This window comes from Dermochelys coriacea, chromosome 20 (assembly GCF_009764565.3).
Source record: "Dermochelys coriacea isolate rDerCor1 chromosome 20, rDerCor1.pri.v4, whole genome shotgun sequence".
In the NCBI taxonomy this organism is placed as follows: Eukaryota; Metazoa; Chordata; order Testudines; family Dermochelyidae; genus Dermochelys; species Dermochelys coriacea.
This window is the reverse complement of record NC_050087.2, coordinates 8,675,139-8,683,464: the sequence shown is the minus strand read 5'-3', so window position 1 is coordinate 8,683,464 and position 8,326 is coordinate 8,675,139.

Sequence of the window (8,326 nt, the reverse complement as noted above, 5' to 3'; positions counted from 1 at the left end):
ACAGTCAGATCAGTTCAGTTCATGTGAATGCTGGTCTCCAGCAGATAGCCTATTGAGTCAGACACTTTGTGCCTTCCCTTTCCCACTGCTGCATAGCAGGACAAAGCCCACAGGAAACGGAGGCACACACTGCTCATAAAAATATTGCCTGAATTTCCACATCCAAACAAGTGCTCCACAGGGTCAGTGCTTTGGACTTATCTGTCTTGAGTAAGTTTCTATCATTTGCACATTTTGCCACATCATCATTTATCCCCTTTTCCAGATCATTTATGAATATGTTGACCATCACTAGTCCCAGAACAGGTCCCTGGGGGACACCACTATTTACCTCTCTCCATTCTGAATATGGACCATTTATTCCTATCCTTTGTTTCCTGTCTTTTAAGTTACTGATCCATGAGAGGACTTTCCCTCTTATCCCATGACTGCTTACTTTGCTTAGGACCCCCACCAAAGGCTCTTTGTCAAAGGCTTTCTGAAAGTCCAGGAACCTCATGGCTCCTGCTTTGCCCCATGAGCATTTTAACCCTTCTGGACCCATTGGGTAACAGTGTGAAGTACAGAGGGAAACTGAGGCATGCATCGGATTAATTAAAAATATTACAGAAAATTCCCACTTTATTTCGCTCTGGTAATTGTAAACCTGATGCTGCACATGGAAACGTCTCCAATTGTCTCTCAGGCATGGGCCATACCCCTTGTGTGCTCCTTTCTCCCCAATATCCCCCCCAAGGGCACAGCTGGGCACCTGGGAACAGAGCTGAGTCTCCCCTGAGCACAGACAAGGTCACTGACTCTTAGGAGAACTGGTGGCTTTCTTAAGGTCCCAGCTCTTGGAGTCATGTGAATTTGTGAAAAGAAAAGGAGTACTTGTGGCACCTTAGAGACTAACAAATTTTTTGAGCATAAGCTTTCGTGAGCTACAGCTCACTCTAACACGGCTGCTACTCTGAAACCTGTGAATTTGTGAGAATTCCAGCTTTTGCTAAGCCAATGAAGTCAGTGTCTAGCGCTCATGGCTGGGGAGTTCGGTCCAGCGGCTCCATGGAGGGATGAATAAAGAACCCAGACTGATCAGTTTGGTAATCCCATGATTTTGGGGCCTCAATTCTGAGCTCTGAAGCTGGTGACGCTGCATAGATGGTGGGCTCTATGTGCCTATGAGCTCCAAAGTACGCTAGTAACAACCAGCACAGAGATCTCCTCTGAAGTAGCTGACACTGCTGCAAGGCTTAACTGAGCCATTGGGTGGGAAAGGGTGGGTTGTGGGGTGGGATGCTGGGTGGGGCAGGGCAGGCTGGAGAGAGTGAGGTGACAAGTGGAGAAGACTGACTGGGCAGGGGGGAGGGAAGGCTGGCTGAGGGTGGCAGGGAAGGCTTGTGGGGAAGGGGATGGGGCGGCGGCAGCAGCAGGTGCTGGGAGGAGGGTGGCAGGCACTAGGTGGGAAGTTGAGAGGGTGTTGGTTGCGGGAGGCTGGGTTGGGGGAAGCAGGTGCTGGGTGGGAAAAGTTCGGGGGTATGGGCAGTGGACTAGCAGGGGCAAAGGCTAGGCTGGGATTGGCAGATGCTGGGCAGGGAAGGCTGGGCTGGTGGGGTGGGGAAGGCCACGGACACTTTGCTTGGCCTTTCCACAAAGCCTCTGTCTGTACAGCCCAGTTTTCAGGGCATGGCCTTGCTTGCTGATCAGTCTTCAGAGGCTGTTGCTGCAGTGCAAAGGCAATCAAGTGCTGGATTAACCTGACTGCTTCTGCCCCGTGCCTCAGTGGGCACCCAGAATGAGAGCTGGCAGAGGGACCCTTGCATCCTGAGCAGAGCTCCCTTCCAAGGGGTATGCCCAGGCAGCTTTTTCTACTGTGCCAGGGCCTTGGGGTGAGAGGAGATGGCTGCCCTGACAGGAATCTGGGTCCCATGGATCCAACACCCTTTGTCCCTTGGGTGGCTGTTAACAGCATCACAGGCTAGTCTGTGAGCCTGTGTGGGCTAGAGGGCGGCTGCTGTTCATTGATCCCTGGCCCTCGTTATCTGTAGCCTCTTCCTGGCCGCTAAGGGCATTACAGGGTGAGGGCAGGGCTGGGCCTGGAGCCTGAGCTTTGGCAATCTGCCACCCACTGCCATGCCGGTGTTACAGTAACATCAGGACTCTGATCTGAACTCTGCTTCATGCTGTCACCTTGGACCAGGAGTTTCTCCACCTGGTGTTCACCTGAAGGTGGTGAGTGATTTTCTTTTAATGTTTGAGCCAAATCAGTGCAGCTGCTTGAGTCCCACAAGGTGTGGACTTCACTGTGATGTGGAGAATGAACTCTGCGGGTGGGGCAAGGGCTCTGCCACTGGGGCAGCGGGGGCCTGCTCTCCAGGCCAGTTCTCTAAAGTCAGTCTTTGTATCTTAAGAACATAAGAACAGCCACGCTGGGTCAGCCCAATGGTCCATCCAGCCCAGTATCCTGCCTTCTGACCGTGGCCGGTGCCAGATGTTTCAGAGGGAATGAACAGAACAGAGCAATGACTGAGTGATCCATCCCATCCTCCACTCCCGGCTTCTGGCAGTTAGAGGTTTAGGACCCCCAGGGGTTGCCTCCCTGACCATCTTGGCTAATAGCCATTGGTGGGCCTATTCTCCATGCAGGGGCGGCAGGTTTGTATAATTTTTGGTGGTGCCTAGAACCTGCCCCTGCCCAAACTCTGCCCCCACCTGCCCAGGGCTCTGGGAGGGAGTTTGGGTGGGGGAGGAGGTCTGGGCTGCAGGCCCTAGGCTGGGGCAGGTGATTGGGGTGCAGGGTGCAGGCTCTGGGAGCGAGTTTGGGGATGGGAGGGGGTGCAAAGACAGGGCGTACAAAGGTGAGGGCTGTGAGGTATGGTGCCAGATGAGGGGTTTGGGGTGTGGGAGGGGCTCAGGGTGAGAGTAGGAGTGTGGGGGTGAGGGCTTTGTCTGGGGCTGGGGCGTTTGGGGTGTTAGAGAAGCTCAGGGCTTGGGCAGAAAGTTAGGATGCGGGGGGATGAGGGCTCTGGCTGGGACTGGGGATGAGGGGTTTGGGGTGCTGGAGGGGCTCAGGGCTAAGGTTGAGGGTTGAGGTGGGGGGTGAAAGCTCTGGCTGGGGGTGTGGGCTCTGGGGTGGGGCAGGGCTGGGGATGAGTTTGGGGTTCAGGCAGGCTGCTCTAGGACAGGGGCCAGAGAGGAGGACTCCCCCCAGCCCTTTCCCTGCTGGCAGCAGCGAGCTCTGGGGAGCCCCCCTTTCCTGTCCCCCCCCCAGCAGCACACTCACTCCCAGCACTGTCACTACATTTGCTCCTAGGACCCCTCTCAGGTCCAGGAATCTCCCTCCCCTCCCCTGCATGCGCCTCCTCCCCTGCTCTTGGCCCTGACTGTAGCCTCACTGGGGGTGAGGGATGGGGCTGCCTCCTTGCCCAGCATGGGGCAGGAGTGGTGACTGCGGGCGGGGGGGGGGCCCTGTGCTGGTGGAGGGTCCCGCCGGAAAAGGGAAGGGTCTGAGGTGGAAGGGCAGGCTCAGAGTCGGTCTGCCCTGGCAAGGGAGTGGGGGGGGCACAAGGACCCTGCGGCAGCAGTTGCTGCAGGGAGGCAGCATGGAGGCAGGGATGCTCTGCTCTGGTGCTTGGGGGCAGCAAGGGGAGGCCGGGATACACTCGTAGGAGGCGCGGGGTGGCGGCAGGTGGGCCGGGGGGGGGACACACCCAGCCCCAAATACTGGTGGAGCTGGGCCCCTAGGCTCTGAATATTGCTAGTGCCAAGTCACCACAGGCCCATATAACTTGCCGCCTATGTCTCCATGACCCCTTGGTGCTGCCTGTGCTCAGCAAGGCCTTGATTCTGCCTCCCAGAGCTCAGTGGGCACTGTGTGACTGATTCAAAGGGCACAGGGGCCAGCCCCAGTCCCCTTCTCATGCTCATGCTCGCTGTGCTGCTCCTCCCTGCAGGAGGCAGGTGGCTGATTGGGGGAAACCAGCTAGAAACCTTGCTGATTGTAGCACAGCAGCTGCTGCAGCTTCCGGGGCTTGGCAAGTCCAACTCCTCCACTGAGATTTCCCTGTGGTGAACTGCAGGCAGAAAATTCTGTGTGTGGTGGGAAGCGCTTGCTCTGTCTCTCGCTGGGGTGGAGTCCACCAGCATTGTGCGGCAGTTAGACGATGGGGGCTTGGCAGACGGAGCTGGCGACGTGCTGGCTGTGAGCGCTCATCCTAAACCAAGTCCAGGCAGAGCTAAATGAATGTAGCACCTGGGTTACCGTATCCATGTTCTGGAGATATTCCCATTACCCAGTGCTCCATAGGATCTGACATGGCGACATTCACTGATGAGAGTCCAAGTGAACCTGTAACCTTGGTGGCGAAGATTGGTGGGGAGAGAGGGGGAATTGCTGAAAGGGGGTGGCATGTCCACAGGTCTACCAGGACTGGGGCAGGGTATTGACCAGACTCTGTGGTTGGTACCATGCACCACCTCCCTGCGTTAGCCCCGCCCATGTGCTGCCCAGAAAGGGGGATGGGTTGATAGAACACTCAGGGCTCACTGCATGTCCATTTCCTGGGCCGCCATTGGGACCAAACCACAAATGAGGGTGGGGGTAAACTGGACAGTGAGTGGCCAGTGGAGGAGAGGCCTGAGGGAGAAATGGGGCCGGGATGCAAAGGTGCAGGGTCCAGCAGCTGCCAGAGGGGGCAGGCTGAGATGGGACCCCCACCGCAGGGCTCGCAGCACAGGGGCATTGCCCAACTGAAGCAGGGGATGGGGAGCCCTGAGATGGCAAGAGGGATGCAGAGATGCTGGCATGTCTGCGGCTCTGGGATTGCACTGCTCTATGCCTTGCCCACAGCTGACCCCGCCCAAGGAGCACAACTCCTGGGTGAGACCCTGGGGCTGTGGGGTGAAGGGTATGCCTGCAGCAGGAGCTACCAGCACATGATGCTAAGGGTGGGCTGTCCACGGGCAGTGCCTTGTGGGGTGAGGGGGTGGAAATCTGGAGGAAGCCCCAGAGGCAAAGGGGTAACTGAGTGCAATCCCTGGAGAAATGCTCCCCAGTTCTGGGAATCCAGACCCGGGGAGGGTGTGTAGGGCGGGGGGTAGAACTTGCTGAGACCTGGGACTGCTGAGTTGGGCAAAGGAAGTGTCTCTTTGGGTGGGGTGATTTGACAGCAAGGGGGATGCATGGGCTGTAGCCCCTCTGGGCAGGGAGTGGGGGTTGGGTCTCTGCAGGCACCCACTGTTCTGTCCTGGCTCTGCAGCTCTCGGTTGAACCTGGGGGCTGCTTTTATCGGGTTCCTGCTGACCCTTCCCCTGCCCATGCAGCCACTGTGCTCTGCGGGTCCACTAGCGCTGGAGGCCAGAGCAGGGAGGAGGCCAGCTGGTAGCTAACTATGTGGGGCCTCCTTCCTGCGCTCTGTGTTAAATGCTGGGGCTGGCAGGAACTTTCCAGGAAACAGCAGAGAGAGGAGCAGGGGTGGGGAATAACAGCGCAGTGACGTCACCGCCACTCTGCTGCATGGGCTGGGTGCAGCCGGGTCTAACCCGGGAGCAGCTCACAGGGGAAGCTTTCCAAGGCGTTGGCACTGCATCCCATCACAGGGGCTGGGGCACAGGGAGACGAGTATTGTCCCCATGGCTAAGGGGTCTGCACTCTGCACAGTACCCCTGGCGTGCAGCCCAGATCCCCAACCTGGGGGAGTGTGGGCCCCCCTGGGGCTGTCTACCTAGCCCTGTGGCTGTGGCTCTGCTCGGATTTCCCCTCCTGGAGCCCTAGAGAAAGTACCTTGGGGCTGAACTTTGTTGCACAATCTCCTGCGAGTGGAAGGTGGTGAGGGGTTCCCAGGAGTCAGTTTCCACTATTTCAATTACCCAGGTTGAAAACATGACCCATGCCTGGGCTCCTCCTCCCAAAGCTTGCACACCAAGCAGCCCCTGCTCCTCAGCCCTGGCTGCCAGACACATTGCTGGGCACTATCCTGATGCTTTCTTGCCTCTGCTGTGCCAATCCCTGGGACGGGGGAAGGGCTAAAATGGATTTCCCCAGTGGGCCCAGAGTCCAAGCTCCTTTCTCACCCTGAATAGTAGCTGGCCTGAGCACACACATCCAGCACTGGAGCCAAGTTACTCCTGGGTGAACGGCCCTCCCTAGGGGACTGGTGCTGGTCCTGGCCTTCCAACAGCCTCTCCATGTGTTCCCTGGCCGGCCAGGGCTCTGTTGGCATTCCCTTCCCCTGAGACCACAGAGCTCTGCCTTGGCTGGCGAAGGTTAAGCTGCCCCTGTATTGCCGCTTTGCCTGCCCTGCCCGTGTGTCCAAGCTGCAGCAAGCAAGTTCCTGGTGAGGTCCTGGTGTGCAGCGAGAATGTCCTGCTAGAGCCATTTCAGCCCAGGATCTGCACTCGCATGGGGAGCTGGGGCAGGGCAGCACTGGCAGGAGAGGTTGCAGGGGCAGTATTGGCTATTGCTGCTCTGATGGAAGCCAACACAGCATGGGGGAGACTGTTACTAACAAGGGATTGGGGGGGGTTGTCCCTTTTGAAGGGAATGAGTGAGCTTGTTTTACGCAAGCTAGCGCGCTAACAGTAGCAGTCTGGCCCCAGTGTGCGGGTGACCGCCAGAGTACAATCCCGCTCACCCCCAGGGAACATACAGCAGTTCAGCCTCAGGAGGTGGTGAGGCTACGTGGCCTGCCCTGGAGGAGGAACCTTGGCAGCAGAGGTGACACGTGGGGGAAGCATGCCATACGCCCTGTGGGCTGCAGCACGGCCTCCCAATCCCTCACTGCGCCTTCTTCAGTGCCAAGCAGGGCCACTTCCCAGCTCAGAACCAGCTCGGGCCCGCCCCCCGCCCCCCCTGCTCTGCCAGCTCTACCTTTGGCTGCAGGCTCCCAGTCATGCCTGGCCTTTGGCCGTGGGATCCAGTTCCCCGTGCTCTATTCCTGGCTCCGGGATGGACTCTGTGAGGTTAGACACTGGTGTTGGTGCAGCCCCTGTGCACGCATGTGCCCACACAGCTGCAGGAGGTTAAATGCCAAGGCTTCCCCCTCTCTCTGATGCAGGATCCCCACTTCGCTCCCAGCAAGGTGCTGTGGCTTGCGATGTGCTTGGAGCTCCTCAGAGCCACACTGCTGGAGCAGGGCAAGCTGCTTGAGGGAGACACGCCCTGGGAGCCAGCCTCGGAGACCATCCCCATTGCCCTGAGCCCTCCCGGATTTATGCAGGGCAGAAGCAACGCCTTTCTGTAGCTCAAGCTGGGGCACAAATTAAAGGTTCTGGTGTGAACCCTAAAAGAAATCGGGGGGAGGGGGCGGCACATGACTGCACGTGCCCCCCGATCTCCACATCAAAGCGGTTCCTCCAAGAGAGTGGTCCAAAGCTGGGGCCCTAGCACTGATCCTGTGGCTCCCTGACAGTCAGATCAGTTCAGTTCATGTGAATGCTGGTCTCCAGCAGATAGCCTATTGAGTCAGACACTTTGTGCCTTCCCTTTCCCACTCGCTGCATAGCAGGACAAAGCCGACAGGAAAGGGAGGCACACACTGCTCATAAAAATATTGCCTGAATTTCCACGTCCAAACAAGTGCTCCACAGGGTCAGGGCTACTCTCGCTGCCCCGTTCAGTCCCCCGGAGCATGGCTGGTGCTGCCTTGGACCCACCTGCGGCCTGTCTGGAAGCCTGGTCTGGAACATGCCTCTTCCCATAGGTGCTGGGTGTCATGATTGGCATTGGTGTTTCCATGTTGCTCATCGCCACCTTGATCCTGGTGCTGGTCCGTAGGCTGTGCTACAAGAGTAAGTGCCCAGCCCTGCAGGGAGCGAATCTGATCCCTTTCGCAGCCATGGCTCTGGCACGCTGCTGCCCCTCAGGCCATCTTGGGCTTAGTGTCTGCATGCCTGTATAGCTAGAGCAGGGGGCTGGCAACCAGGACTCCTGGGTTCTCTCCTACTAATTCACTGCCCTGTGCCTAAGTTTCCCAACATACAAAGGGATTGTGAGGGGTATCTAGGGACTGGTTGGGAAGGGAATAAAGCTCCTGGGGTTCTTTGTGGGCAGCCCAGCTTCCTGGGGCTGAAGTGGGGGGGGGGGAAGGCAGGACTCTGCCATCTGTACCCCCAAGGCCTCTCCCTGGGCTGGGAGGTGGGTTGTGATGGGGAGTGCAAGCAGGGAGTCAGATTGGTGGGGAAGGGAGCAGGCTCCAACCCATGCTAGGGTGGAGTCCTGGGTTCCCTGCACTGGTAACCTTTCATGTCTCCCTCTCTCTCAGAGGTTCAGGCTCAAGAGACGCCCAAGTATCAATTCCGCAAGCAGGACGAAGTGCGGTTCTACGGGCGCAAGATCATGCGCAAG